This window comes from Pinus tabuliformis, chromosome 4_1 (assembly GCF_031772625.1).
Source record: "Pinus tabuliformis cultivar Carrire ecotype Pingquan chromosome 4_1, CPIR1, whole genome shotgun sequence".
Lineage (NCBI taxonomy): Eukaryota > Viridiplantae > Streptophyta > Pinopsida > Pinales > Pinaceae > Pinus > Pinus tabuliformis.
The window spans coordinates 929,209,813-929,225,600 of NC_142303.1; positions in this window are offsets into that span (position 1 = coordinate 929,209,813).

The window sequence follows — 15,788 nt, forward strand, 5'->3', positions numbered from 1 at the left end:
CAGATACAAAGCAACGAAGATATCCTTCCAAACATTTGTTTACTATCTCAGTTTGCCCATCAGATTGAGGATGATAAGATGAGCTATGAGCTAACTGAGTACCAAGACAAGAAAATAATTCTGTCCAAAAATTTCCAGTGAAAATGGGATCTCTGTCACTTACAATAATCTTTGGGTTTCCATGTAGCTTTTGAACTGTTTCCATAAATGCAGTAGAAACTGTACTGGCTTTAAATGGATGTGATAATGCACAAAAGTGTGCATACTTGGTAAGTCTGTCAACTACCACCATGATGACACTCTTTCCCTCAGACTTGGGTAAACCTGTGATAAAATCCATTGAAACCTCCTCCCAACGTTGGCTTGGAATGGATAAAGGTTGTAATAGACCCGGTGTCTTAATTGTTTCAACTTTATTTTGCTGGCAAACCAAACATTCCGCCACAAACTTTTGAATATCTGATTTAAGGCCATCCCAAAAAAATTCCTTCTTAACCCTGTGGTAAGTTTTTAAAAATCCTGAGTGCCCTCCTAAGGGAGAAGTGTGCAATTCCATAAGAATCTTTTGTTTTAGCTGGGAATTCTTACAGAGGTATAAGCGATCTTTGTACCATAACGAATCATTTTGCCAGCTAAATGTATCAGAAGTACTGGAATCTTGTTGTAGCTTTCGAATAAGTGCCCACACTTCTTCGTCATTCTTCCATTCCTCCCTTGCTTCGTTTATCCAATCTGGTTGGATAATAGAAATGGCACACAACAATGCTTCCACATCCTCATCCTTTCTTGAGAGTGCATCTGCCACCACATTTTGCTTCCCTTTTTTGTAGATGATTTCAAAGTCATAACCCAACATCTTTGTGACCCACTTTTGTTGCTCTTCAGAGGATAATCTTTGTTCTAAAAAGTATTTAAGGCTATCATGATCCGTTTTTACCTTGAAGTGTCTTCCCATTAGGTAGGGTCGCCATTTCTTAAGTGCATGGAGTATTGCCAACATTTCCTTCTCATAAATAGCTTTGCTTAAAAACTTTCCCTTGATTGGACGACTTTCAAAAGCAATGGGTCTTTCATCTTGCATTAGAACAGCACCAATTCCATTTCCTGAAGCATCACATTCCACAATAAAGGTTTTTGTGAAGTCCGGTGTAGCTAAGACCGGTGCTTGGCACATTGCCTCTTTAAGATGTTCAAAGGCCTTTGTTGCTTCCGAGTCCATGAAAATGAATCTTTCTTCAATAATGTTGTTAGAGGTGCTGCTATTCTCCCATAATTCTTAACAAACTTGCGATAATACCCTGTCAACCCAAGAAATCCTCGCAGATGCTTTATGGATGTGGGGATTTTCCATTCCTTAATGGCTTTAATTTTGCTAGGGTCTACCTTAACTCCTTCATGAGATACAATATGACCCAAATATTCCACCTCCTGGACTCCAAAGAAACATTTGGATCTTTTTGCATATAATTGTTTCTCCTCCAATAGTTGTAGCACCCTGTCAACATGTTCAACATGATCCTTCCAAGACTTGCTGTAGATTAGTATATCATCAAAAAATACTAACACAAATTTTCTAAGGAATGGTTTGAAAATTGAATTCATCAAACCTTGAAATGTTGAAGGTGCATTGGTAAGGCCAAAAGGCATGACCAAAAATTCATAATGACCCTCATGAGTTCTAAATGCCGTTTTTGGAATGTCTTCAATCTTCATTCTGATTTGATGATATCCCGAACGAAGATCCAACTTGGTGAAGTAAATTGATCCATGCAATTCATCCAGTAATTCATCAATAACAGGAATGGGGAACTTATCTTTAATAGTGAGCTTGTTGAGCTCCCTATAATCTGGACACATGCGCCATGATCCATCCTTCTTGTGCACCAATACTACTGGAGCTGAGAAAGAACTTTGACTCGGTTGAATTATACCAGCCTCTAGCATTTCTGCAACCATACGTTCAATTTCACTTTTTTGGACATAGGGATATCTGTACGGCCTGATGTTTGGAGGAACACTTCCTGGAATCAGATGAATAGCATGATCATGATCACGCATAGGTGGGAGACCTTGGGAGTCTCAAATACCTTGGAATGATTGTCCAAGACTTTTTGGAGATCTGGAGAAATAGATGATTCCAATGTGGAAACATCTAGCGAACATAATTGTGCAATTACACCTCTTTGCTCCTTTTTTAGAAGCTTTGTCATACCATTAGAGCTGATTATCTTTCCTGGTTTCCCTGCAATACCCCTTAATTCAACTTCCTTTCCTTCCGAAGAAAATTTGATGAAAAGTTCTTGAAAATTAAAAGCTATTGTACCCAAGGATTGTAGCCATTGGACTCCTAGTACAACATCAGCACCTCCCATTGGAATGGAAAGCATTGGGCTAGTCAATACATATTCTCCCATGGATAGCTTGATATTATGGCACTTTCCAGAGCAATTTATTGTTCCTCCATTTGCAATCATCACTTGACACTCTGGTGCTGGATATAGGAAGCAATTCAATTCTTTTGCTACCCTACAATGAATAAAATTGTGGGTGCTTCCTGAATCAATCAACACTATTACCTTTTTCTTCTTGATTTGTCCTTCTATCTTGATGGTTTGAGGAGTGGTAATTCCCGCCAATGCATTACAAGATATGGTCGGATTTATTTGTTCTTCATCTAGGCTTTGTTCCTGGAATATATCCTCTTCTTTTGACCTTTCTTGCTCCTTTTCTTCTTCCTCTTCACAATCTATGTAGAATAATTTCTTCTCAGCACACTTATGACCTTTTGTGTATTTGCTATCACAATTGTAACAAAGCCCTTTTGCTCTTTTTTCTTCCAATTGTTGTGGTGTCAACCTTGTAGGTTGTGGAAGACTATGGGCAACAACACTTCCATCTTTATAGTTGTGAATGGTATGCTTCCTAGTTGCCATAATTTTGCTTTCCATTTTTCTTGCTAACCTGAATGCCTTCTCTAATGAATCAGGTTCCCAAAGGCGCACATCATGTTGGATATTATCCTTTAAAGACCCTATGAACACATCAATCCTATGCTCCTCTGGAATATCTTTTACCCTTATGTTCAATTTTTGGAACTCCTCAATGTGCTCCATTATTGAACCCTTTTGTTTGAGACTTATCAATTGGCTAAAAAAAGTGTTGCTTTTTGTATCCTCATAATGTGCTATCAATTCTTCCGTAAAAATTGCCCAAGTGATAAATTGTTTACGAGAACAAAGCCATTGATACCATACAAACTGATTTGGTTCCAAATATAAAGTTGCCATACGTACCTTTTGTGTGTTTTGCACATTATTGAGATCGAAGAATTGCTCCATCTGTAATATCCATGTGGCGGGATCCTTGCCATCAAACTTCCTCATATCGATTTTTGGAACATGGTGAGTCTTCGATCCAACATTAGAGTCTATGGAATCATGATTAACATTTCTTTTGTTCTCATCATGAGTTTCCTTTACTACCTTTTCACCATTAGTGACCCTTTCTTGTAGCAAGTTCTTCAATTCTTCCATGTCTGTCTTCAAATCTATCTTCAAATTTACCATCGAATCCTCCATCTTAGCTTCCATGCCCTTTATCTTAGATTCCATGCCATTTATCTTAGATTCCACGCCACTTATCTTAGCTTCTGTTAGCTTTTGTGAGCGTGACATTTGTTGCACTTGTTCTTGTAATTTTGATATATCATGTAGCATTTCTTCCTCTTCTTCATGAGTCATGCTAGAGCTTTCAGGTTCCTTACTAGGTGTTTGCATTTTCTTTCCTCGGGGCATCAGTTACCGATAATAATGCTTTACTATGCCCTTTGAATTCGGTTAAACCAAGCTTAGATAAAAAATTAAAAAAAAAACTACACACCTTTTTTCACTTTATAGAAGCTTGATATTGAATCTGATGTATCTCTGTAATTTCGGATCATCCAGTTCTGAAATTTCTACCTGTAGTAGCCTTCTGCGTCCTCTTTCCAATGCCACAAGTCTGAGCCAAATTGGATTCTCCAAGGAAGAGTTATGTGAAATCTCCCACAGTGACTTGCTTTTAGACTTGTTCAGTAGAGCGAACTTGTACGACGTGCCACGAGTCACTGTTTCAAACTTTGAATCTTAAAAGCACATACAAGAAACTACAGTCCGTCCTCTTTCTATACCTTTTTACGAAATTTCAATCCGATCCTCAGAGAGAGAGTTATGACGATTTTCCCCAGGTCACATGTTTTGAATGTAATTCAGGAGTCTGCAAAAAGGCCACCTTCCTCAGATCATATCTCCGAAAATATCACGCGAAAATCTCTGAAATTCGGACCCAAGGTTCAGCGCCAATTCTTCTCAAATGGGTTTTTTTTGCGACTTCTGAAACGTCACAGAAAAAAAGTTATAGCGAAAAATGCCACGATGACCTGTTTGGAGCAGCGAAACCCTAGAATCCAAAGCTCTGATACCAAATGTTATGAAACCAGCTCAAGAAAAGATAGAAAAGATAGATCAACGCCTTAGAATTCAGCCTCTTCGAGGGGGCAACCTCCTTTACATTACATAAATGAACAATTCTTGGATGATACAAATGACAAAACCTCCTTTCTATATATAGGAGTCTAAGGAGTCACAATATAATCCAGCCGACCTAACAATAATAATATAAAGCCACAAAAATAACAATAGAGGGATTCTATGGGGCACAGAAATAACAATATGGGGGTAATAGGGGCACAACAATATAAATAAGGGGTATAACTACAATAGTAATGGGGTAATCACTAGTATTATAGGGACCCAACATATGTCAACTGATCGATAGTGACGATCTTCCCTTCATGGGGGAAACACATCTTCCAAAAAACCGCAAGCTCGACAGCTAACATGGCATAAGTGTAACTACGACCCAAGAGAATGTTGTAATCTAGAGGGGCATCAATAACCTCGATGTCTACTTGAACAGTCTTGCCTGCAATATTCACTGGACAATTGCGATACATGTCGAGGGCTGGGAGGAGTGACCATCCCAAACATGCAAAGTGATGGTGGATGGGGACAACAGGTGACTTGAGTTGCTTCTAAACAGCATCAAACATCACACAGGTGGATGCACCTTCATCAATAATGAATCGGGAAATTATGGCATTATGCACTCGGACTGGTATATGGAAAGCAACGGATGGAGGTAATGTAGGATGTTCTAGAGTATCAACAGGGGAGACAATCAACTGATCGTCTAAAGGATCTACTACACCTAAAGTAGTTAGTAGAGAATTCTTTTGAGATGGGCATGACTGGAGTACCTCCATCGTCGACATGGCAACAGGTGATTCTGCCAAGTCATCAATTATACTGTATGTATGGGCAGCTCGGTTAGAAGTCGTGTTACGACGTAATGTTCCCTTGGGGATCTTGGGAATTGACTCAACTTTAGGTTGAGGGATCTGTAATGGACCATTTGGTGTCATAAGAGGCTTAGTAGATGCTTTGGTTTTGGACCCAGAGGCAGACGAAGTCGATGGCTTATCATATTGATACGACCGAGTTTGCAAGTTGATATCAGAGGTATTGACCTTGTCAAAATTCATCATCATGATCTGGTAGTCACTAGGACCAGAAGGTTGGGGAAGGTGGGTTTCTTGACCTTATTGAGGTTGAGAAACAACAAATCCTTGCTGAGGGAAAGGATTCGTGAGCACGACCATTGATATGGCACAGGATTCTAAGGCGGTTGACCTCTAGAAGCTGCTTGGGCTTCCCACATTTGGTGCATCTGGGGTAAGAGAGGACACTCATGTGTATAATGGCCATGTCCACCACAACATGCACGAGGCTTATTCGTACGAATAACCTTGTTTTGCTTGGGTTGGTTGCCCTGTTGTTGGTTGTTGGTGTTAGGCTAGTTCCCTTGGGGTTCATTAGATTGATTACCTTGGTTACCCTAGTTACCCTTGTTACCTTTCCCCTTATTCTTTTTCTTCGAATTTTGGGGATTGGTCGCACTTTGTTGTGCAAATATTTGACCCTGAGGGGGTTGTGGTTGCTGGGGCTGAGGATGGATGGGAGGCTGCGGTGCTAATGCCTGAGTGGTTGGAGAACTCAACGGTGCATAGGTATAAGATGGTGAAGGGGAAACAGTCTGGTAGACAAGTTGAGCACTAGCTGACCTTGACATCTACTGATGTGGTTGGGTGAATTAATAAGATGTGCTTTGTCTTGAATACACGTTGCTGGCAGGAGGGTCATAAGTGTTGGAGGAACTAGTGCCCCCTACAGATAGCCATAACTCTGTTGAGTATATGACGAAGGATGAGAAATAGATCCAACATACCGTCGGCAGCGTGAGATGCCCCTGGTGCATTGGCACCACTAGGATGAGGCAGGTCTGGTATCACGGTATAGACATAACTGGATTGAGCATAAATTAAGTCATATCTCATAGCAGTCTGGAGAGCTTCTTCCTCTGTATGAGGAAAGTGAGACACGACATTTTTGGAAATAGGTGCTAAAAGAGTCCTAAGAAACCAATCGAGGTAGACACGGTCTTCGAAGGGTGGAGCACAACACATGCTCCTCCTTCTATGCCATTCCTGAACATGATCGAAAAGACAGGTGGCAGAGGACTGACGGAATGCGGTCAAGAGTTCTGTACCGGTGTCGTATCAGAGAGGTAACTGAAAATATGAAAGGAATGCTTTAGCAAGTGTCGCGAAAGTGGAATGAGAAGCAGTGGACTGGTCAACGTACCACTTTGCAGCATCTCCAATCAGCATGTGTTGGAACAACTGAAGATGAATGGAATCATCGGTGATGGAATTTAATGAACACCACATATGGAAGGAGTGGATGTGATTGGTGGGGTCCTCTCCAAAATTACCCTCAAACTTGGGGATGTCGAAGGGAAGCTTATTCGGCATGGCAGGCAAACCAGCATCGTGGTGTATAGGATCATTTATCAACTGGCTAAAATCCGGTAGACTTAACCCAGCCATGAAAGGTAGCATCAGAGTTGCCGAATGTAGGTTTTAACCCCGTACAGAAATTACCTGCATACGAATTCTAAAACACAGAAAATAAATAATGTGAGAGCATAACACATAAAACACATATACACAGAGATTTTCCCCTGGATCCCAAAACCGGGACTACCAGCTTGATTATTCATTATGTTCCTTTCAATGTTATAATACATATATATACATACCGAAGCATCTAATACCATGGACCGAAAACCATCGCGTCCAAAAAAAACATGTGCGAAAATCATGCACAAAACCATAGGTGGGTCCGCCCAACCTAACATAGGGTCCAAAACCAAAATTTTCTAGGGCGCTGCCTCGGACCCCATAAAGTGGGGTTACGAGTGCCCCTCAAACCCCCTGTTAACTACGTGGAAAGAATATAACACAACCCAACATTCTCCCACTTGTTGTTTTCTTTCCACAGGGGGCCACAATGGAGCTTAGTCATTTTTCCAGCCCTGAAATGCCCATTGTCTCTCTACACCAAGAGAACTTCTCAAAGCTCACAAATTTTGTCAATGCATCTGCAGTATTCTTCAAAGTGTCCACCTTTACTAGCAACACCTTTTTGTCTTCTATCATATCCCTCACAAAGTGATATTGAACATCAATGTGCTTTGTCTTTGAATGATATGCGGGGTTCTTTGCCAAGAAAATTGCACTTTGGCTGTCACAGTCTATCCTTATAGCTTCCTGTACTAACCCCATACTTGAACACAATCTCTGCAACTAAACTGCTTCCTTGCTTGCATGAGTGGCTGCCATGTATTCTGCCTCTGTAGTTGATAGTGCCACTACAGATTGTTTCTTACTCATCCAACTGACTGCACCTCCAAATAGGTTAAACACATACCCACTTGTAGATCTTCTCTGATCCAGATCTCCAGCTCAGTCTGCATCAACAAAGCCATGAAGATCCAACACTTTGTCCAATCCTAGTCTTCCTTGGTAGCACAAACCATAATCACTAGTGCCACGCAAATACCTAAAAAACCACTTCACTACTATCCAGTGCTCCTTCCCTAGTTTTGACATAAACCTGCTCAATACTCCCATTGCATGTGCAATGTCTGGTCTAGTACAACCCATTGCATACATCAGGCTACCGACTGCACTTGCATATGGAACACGGGACATGTCCTCTTCCTCTTCTTGTGTCTTGGGACACTGTTCAACAGATAACCTCACACCTACAGGAATAGGAACCTTCACTGGTTTATTATCCTGCATATTAAACCTCTGCAATATTGTCTCGACATACTTCTTCTGGTTTAACCAGAGCTTCCTCTTTGCCCGATCTCTTTTAATTTCCATGCCCAAAATATAGTTTGCAGCACTAAGATCTTTCATGTCGAATTTGGAGGACAATTGGGTCTTCAAATCCTGGATAACTTCTTTGTCATTTCCAACCAACAACATATCATCCACATACAAGACTAGATAAATAACACAGTCACCAATTAATTTAAAATACACACAGTGATCTGCTTTGCTTCTGGTGAAGCCAAGTCCCCGTATAAATGTATCAAATTTCTGATACCACATCCTTGGTGATTGTTTTAACCCATATAGAGACTTCTTTAACTTACATACCAGTTCTTTCTTATCCTTCACCGTAAAGCCTTCATGTTGCTTCATGTAGATCTCCTCTTCCAGATCCCCATGAAGAAATGTTGTCTTCACATCCATCTGTTCTACCTCAAAATCAAAAGCAGCAACAACAGATAAAAGTAATCTAATAGAAGTTACCTTGGCAACAGGAGAAAAAATATCACCAAAATCAATTCACGGCACCTGGGAATAACCTTTTGCTACCAACCGAGCTTTGTATTTCTCCACTTTTCCTTCTGCATTTGTCTTCTTTTTGAACACCCATTTGCTGCCAATGGGTTTCCTTCCAGCCGGCAACTCCACCAGATCCCAAGCCTCATTTTTGTGCAAAGATGCCATTTCATCAACCATGGCCTCTTTCCAGATTTTTCCATCCTCTGAATCCATTGCTTATTTCACAGTTCTGGGATCATCATCAGTAACAGACAAAGCAAAATTTGAATAGAAAGCAGATGGACTATACCTTTCTGGCTGCCTTCTTTCTCGAACTGATCTTCTCATAGCCAGAGTTTGTGGCTCTTCATCTTCTGATTCCTCCTCTGTTGTAGAGTCTGATTCTTCCTCCTTTAGCTCAAACTCTATCTTCTCAAGTTCCTTTGGTTGGACTTCATGTTTAATAACATCTTTCACCTCTCTGAACACCACATCTCGGTTGTACATAACCTTCCTTGTTATTGGGTTCCAAAGCTTATAACCCTTTAAACCATCCTTATACCCAATAAAGATGCACTTTTCAGATTTACTATCCAACTTTGTTCTTTTCTCCTTTGGAACATGTACATATGCATCACATCCAAATACCCTCAGATGTGAAAGAGAGGGTTTCTTACCAGTCCATACCTCTTGTGGAGTCTTATCCTCCAACACTGATGAAGGTGACCTGTTGACCAGGTAACATGCAGTATCCACCGCCTCTGCCCAGAATTCTTGTCCTAACCCGGCACCACTGAGCATGCTTCTTGCCTTTTCCATCAATGTCTTGTTCATTCTTTCTGCAACTCCATTTTGCTAAGGTGTATATGGAGTAGTCTTCTGCCATGCTATACCACACTTCTTACAAAATTCTTCAAATTCCTTATTGCAAAACTCTCCACCATTATCTGTCCTCAGCGCCTTTATCTTCTCTCTATCTGGTTTTCCACTAGAGCCTTAAATTCTTTAAACCTATCAAAGACTTCAGATTTCTTCTTAAGGAAATATATCCATGTATTCCTTGAGAAGTCATCTATAAATGATACATAATACACAGACTTACCTAGTGATGGAACCTTCACAGGTCCAAACACATCACTGTGCACAAGCTCTAATATATGTTTCACCCTCTTACCACCAGAGGGGAAACTCACTGATTTTGCTTCCCGTATACACAATTTTCACAAAAATCAAAATACAGAGAGCTATTACTCATACCTTCTACCATACCTTTACCATGAAGTATTCGAAGGCCCTTCTCTCCAATATGTCCAAGCCTTTGATGCCACAGCATGGTCTTTTCTCCAGAGACCACTAGATTTTCTGCTCTACTTTCAGGAACCACAGAACTATTGCACCCATCAACAACAATGCTACCTTGCAGCTTGTACAGAGTTCCAATCCGAACTCCCCACATCAATACTAGTGCTCCTCGAACCTGCATCATCCAGCTTACTAACAGAAATCAGATTTCTGGCTAATGCAAGAATATGCAGAACACCCGGAAGTGTTCTAACCCTTCCACCTTACAGCTTCGACTTTACTTTTCCACGACCAATGATTATAGCCTTCCTATCATCCCCCAGGAAGACATCACCACCATCATATTTCCCATACTCATAGAACCACTCTCTATGGGGAGTGAAGTGAAAGGATGCACCAGAGTCAATCAACCATGCCTCATGATCTACATGTGTAATTGAAGAAGCCAAGTACACATCCCCACCTTCATCTGAGGTGGTTTTCGCCTCTGCAGAAAGAGCCTCATCAGATCCCTTTCCTTTTTCAGGAGCTTTAGATTTACAATCCCTTTTGAAGTAGCCTTCCTTTCCGCATTTCTAGCACACCACCTTTACAAGTTTTCCTGGAGATTTAGATCTCCCTCTAGATTTAGATCTCCCACTCGATGACTTATTTTTGTTTCTGTTTTGGGACCGTCCTCGTACAGACAAGGCATCACCATTTTGGCTCTCCATATTTTTCCATCTCATCTCCTCCATCAGCAAGGCTAAGACTATTTCATCAAACTGCAAGGCAGTTGCATTGCTACCTATTGCAATAACCAGACTATCCCACGAATTTGGTAGAGAACACAACAAACTGATGCACTTATCTTCATCTAAAATTTTAATATCAACAGATGCTAACTGAATTACCACAGTATTAAATGCGTTCAGATGCTCTGTCACCGAGTCTCCATCTTTCATCCTCAAGTTATACAGCTTTTTCCGCAGGAACAGTTTATTCACCGGAGACTTAGATTGGTATAAAGTCCCTAACTTGTCCCACAAAGCCTTTGTTGTAGCTTCCACTGATACATTCAACAATACTGAATCTGAGACACACAATCATATTGTACTCTTTGCCTTCTGATCCAACTTCTTCCATTTTTCATCGGACACTCCCGTTGGTTTAGTACCTGGATCTACCGCGATCCACTGATCTTTATCCACCAACAGATCCTCCATCTTGAATTTCCACAACTCAAAACTCTGACCATTAAATTTCTCGATCTCTATCTTTCCACTGCTCGCCATCTTCTTTCACCACCAGAATCGATCTCGTAGATCTCCCACTGAACAAGGTCTACCATAGGCCCGAGCGAAACCCCTCAGCAACAAAGGTGTCCCCTTGAAGCCAAATCTGCTCTGATACCAAATGTAGGTTTTAACCCCATACAGAAATTACCTGCATACGAATTCTAAAACGCAGAAAATAAATAATGCGAGATCGGAACACATAAAACACATATACACAAAGATTTTCCCCTGGATCCCAAAACCGGGACTACCAGCTTTATTTTTCATTATGTTCCTTTCAATGTTATAATACATATTTATAAATGTCGAAGCATCCAATACCATGGACAGAAAACCATCGTGTCCAATACCATGGACCGAAAACCATCGCGTCCAAAAAAAACATGTGTGAAAATCATGTACAAAACCATAGGTGGGTCCGCCCAACCTAACATAGGGTCCAAAACCAAAATTTTCCAGGGCGGCAACCCATAAAGTGGGGTTACGGGTGCCCCTCAAACCCCCTGTTAACTACGTGGAAAGAATATAACACAACCCAACACCGGAATGGTTCCTGAGGCGATTCCACTAGATGTGACTACCGGGGTAGAACTGGAGCCAACACCAGGTTGGGTTCTTGCACTTGCAGTGGTTCCTGACATGATGACGGTATCCGGTGAAGGAGGCTCGGAATTAGATGAACCAAAAGAAGAGTCGATTTGGGGACTCGGGGGCCTATGAACTTGAACCCTACAGGGACGAGTAATATGCCCAAGCGGAAACTGGGGATGAAGGCCTAAGAGTCTCTGTGACAAACATCTTGGTGGTGCAATGGTTGTAAGACACAAGTGACACGGAAACGGTGAAGGGAGATCAATAAGATGTTTTTATCTTTGTGTGGGGAGATAGATTAATTAAGTTAAGTCTTGGCTTGGCGGTGTAAACCAAGCGCCCTTAGCTTAAGGTGTGCTTGTGTGTGTAAGTTTGTTTATTAATTAAGCCAAGATTGTGTTTGAAAAAGGAAAAAAGATTGTTGAAATAAATTGAAATTAAAAATAGAACATAAACAACAAATCAACTCTCTAAACCCACCCAAACTGGGTTTGCAAACACTGTGCTGGTTGGTGGCGAAATCAACTAAAACACACACACACAAGTCCAAGAGATGTAAGCGTCGGTGTGACTAGGATCAAATGACACTATACTGCTAGAAAGTGGTGTAGCAACAGCAAAAACCAGGGAGGAAAATCGCTGCAAAAAGATAGGGAGATGGGTGTGAAACCTAGGGCAGACAATGGGACCCTATGGCAAATGATCAAACAAGGTTTAAAATGAAACTTTGGATGGAAACAACCTATCTTTGAATATTTGAAATAGGAAGGTACAAATCTGGAAAAATCACACTTTTTGGGCCAGAAAGTGCGCTCTAGACCTCCAGGTCGCACTTTTGGGGCAGAAACGTGTGATTTCTACTCCTTGATTCTCGGTCGGCAAGTCTCGGAAAAATTTGTCATCTCTATCGTGGTTGGTTCCTATGACCTGCAGAGATGACCAGAAAATTCACGGAAGTTAGAAATTTGACTGATCTAGGGTTAGCAAGCTAATAAACAACATTAAGAGACTGAAAAAATTAAAAAATAATAATAATAATAAATAAATAAATAAAATAATAATAAACAAATAAATAAAATAAAAATAAAAATAAATAAATAAATAATAAAAAATTTGGTGTGTGAGAATGATAATAATCAGAGCTACAACAATGAGTGCAACAATGAAAATAATCAAAAGTGAATAGTGAATGGAAAAACCCTTCTATTTATAACAAAATATTAGGTTATCATCGAATAATGAGCAATAATAAAATATTATTAACCCCATTCTATAAATAACCATTTGGAACATTTTATTATATTTGGTTAGAGGGAAAAAGTATTTAAACTTTTACTTAGAAATAATAAATAAATAAATGATTTATTTAATTATTTCATAGGGATTTAGTCAAACTTGAAATATGGTTAAGGAATAATAAACAAATAATGATTTATTTAATTATTTCATAGGGATTTAGTCAAACTTGACAAAGAATAATAATTAATTAGTGATTAATTAATTATTCCTAGAGAAAAATAAGATAATTAATGATTTATCTATTTATTTCTCATAATTGGGTCAAGTGTGACAAAGATTATTAATCAAACAATGGTTTAATTAATTATTGCTAGAAGATAATTAAATAAATAGTGATTTATTTAATTATTCATCATAGGTTTAATTATAAATTGCTTAACAAATGTGGTTTATTAAGTAATTTCTCACAGTGAAAGCAATTTTACTATAGTAAAATTGGCCCTACATGGTGTACCTCGATCCATCTAGTAAATTATGGCTAGATGATCAATTTTTTTGATAACACATTCAACAACAGATAAATGACGTACGTAAGTTCATACATTAATGTATCTCAAGAGAGGCTATCTTGTTTGCACAATTAATATAGTTAGCACGATATAACTTCACAACACATCAACTCAACCATAAATAAGGTCATGATATCCATAACAGTAACTAACTAACATGTTCACATCATAAGCTCATAAACAATTATCATTCATACATAATAATCACATTTGCACAGTCAGTGTATATTAGTATGACATAATATCACAACATATTAACTCATACATGAATGTCATAACCCTAACCATTTGCATAGACCAATCCAAATTAGTATGATACATATAACATCAAGATTTTAATGTAATAACCCTAATCATCAAGTTACTAACATAAAACAACAACAAGTTATATATCATGCTCATCAACAACATATAACCTAATCATCAAGTTATCTAACATAAAACAACAATAGCAATGCATACAACCACAGGTCACTATAATTCATGACTATCTAACACATGTGCATATGACTACACTAATCAACTAGCATCTATCATGTATGTAACCATAACATTAATAGAATGAAAGGCATACACAACCATGATGCATATAACAACCCTTAACCTACATACCTACATGCCCAACATACACCCTGTATGACAACATGATCTTGCCTCGAGGTCCAATGTTGCAACTTCAATTTGATGGTTTGCATCTCCTGCTTTATCACAACCAACTCGTTAGCATCATAACATACCAATAACATCATGCTACAACGACCTCATGCACAAAAACCATGCCCATAATAATACATGCATAATAACATATAAACACTGACATGCATAACAAATGCATATACAACCAACATGCATTTATGGCAACCACATCTCGATAACAACATCATCAACCTCCACATGTTGACATCACTACAAACATGATCGACACCATGCAAATGCAATGAGCACATGGACTACACGCATAAGGAACACATATGCAACCGACATGAATGCATGACCAACACACTACCCATCAAGTCTGAAGGTTGAACCATACTCTGATGTCACTCTATGGTATCAGATAAAACCAAAAGAGAGCGCAACCTTGCTCTGATACCACCCGGTAACGACCTCCTCCCACATCTACCCAAGTAATCGGCCAACCAGGGTAGACATGTGACGAGAAGTTACTATGATATGATTCGACTCCCTATGTGTCAGTTAAGGAAGTGGAATCGATGGAAACCCGCAACACAAACATTTTATACCTGCTACAAGACTCTCAGAGCCTTCCTAGTCATCCCCATGACCAGTCCCTGGGTCCAACTGAATTCCAGTGCAACAAACCCCTGGAAACTCCCTTGATATGGACAAGGGTGCATCTGGGAGGCTCCAAAGTCTCCCACAGTAAGGCATGGGTACGACTAGGAACTTTTCTCCTTAGTCTTGTGCCTACGACTCCGAGATTTGTGCGCTTTTCAAGCCCATAATCTAGGTCACTGCCCAGGAATCCCTGTAGCTTTTAGAATCCATAATTTACATGACAACGAGGCTTGCAATCCAAAAACTAGATCCAGGACTAGGTCTGACCTTCCCCAACTAGGACTGACATTCTGTCAAACACTTAGCATCAATGTAATCTACAGGACATGAATACAAGACAGAGCATAAATGACTAGTAACTCATATGAGACTTGACAAGAAGGATCACCACCCTCTTCCCTTAATTGTTTTGACATTAATTAGGTCTGGCATCCATTATATTTATAGTTACAAGTAAATACATGAAATAACCATGACTATAACAAGTCATATAACCATATTTATAACCCACATTGAACCATGTAAATAACAACGAGATAACAGCCATTAAGGCCACATAATAATATGTACAAAAGCAAGAGAACTTAGATTTTATTAAACATAGGTAAGAGCCAACCGAGTTCAGGACTTCCACGTACCACCCGACCATAGACATGGCTGAACCAAATATTTCTTTCATCTAGTCACCCTCGTGCCATATTCCAAGCATGAATGTAGGATCTCATGGATAAC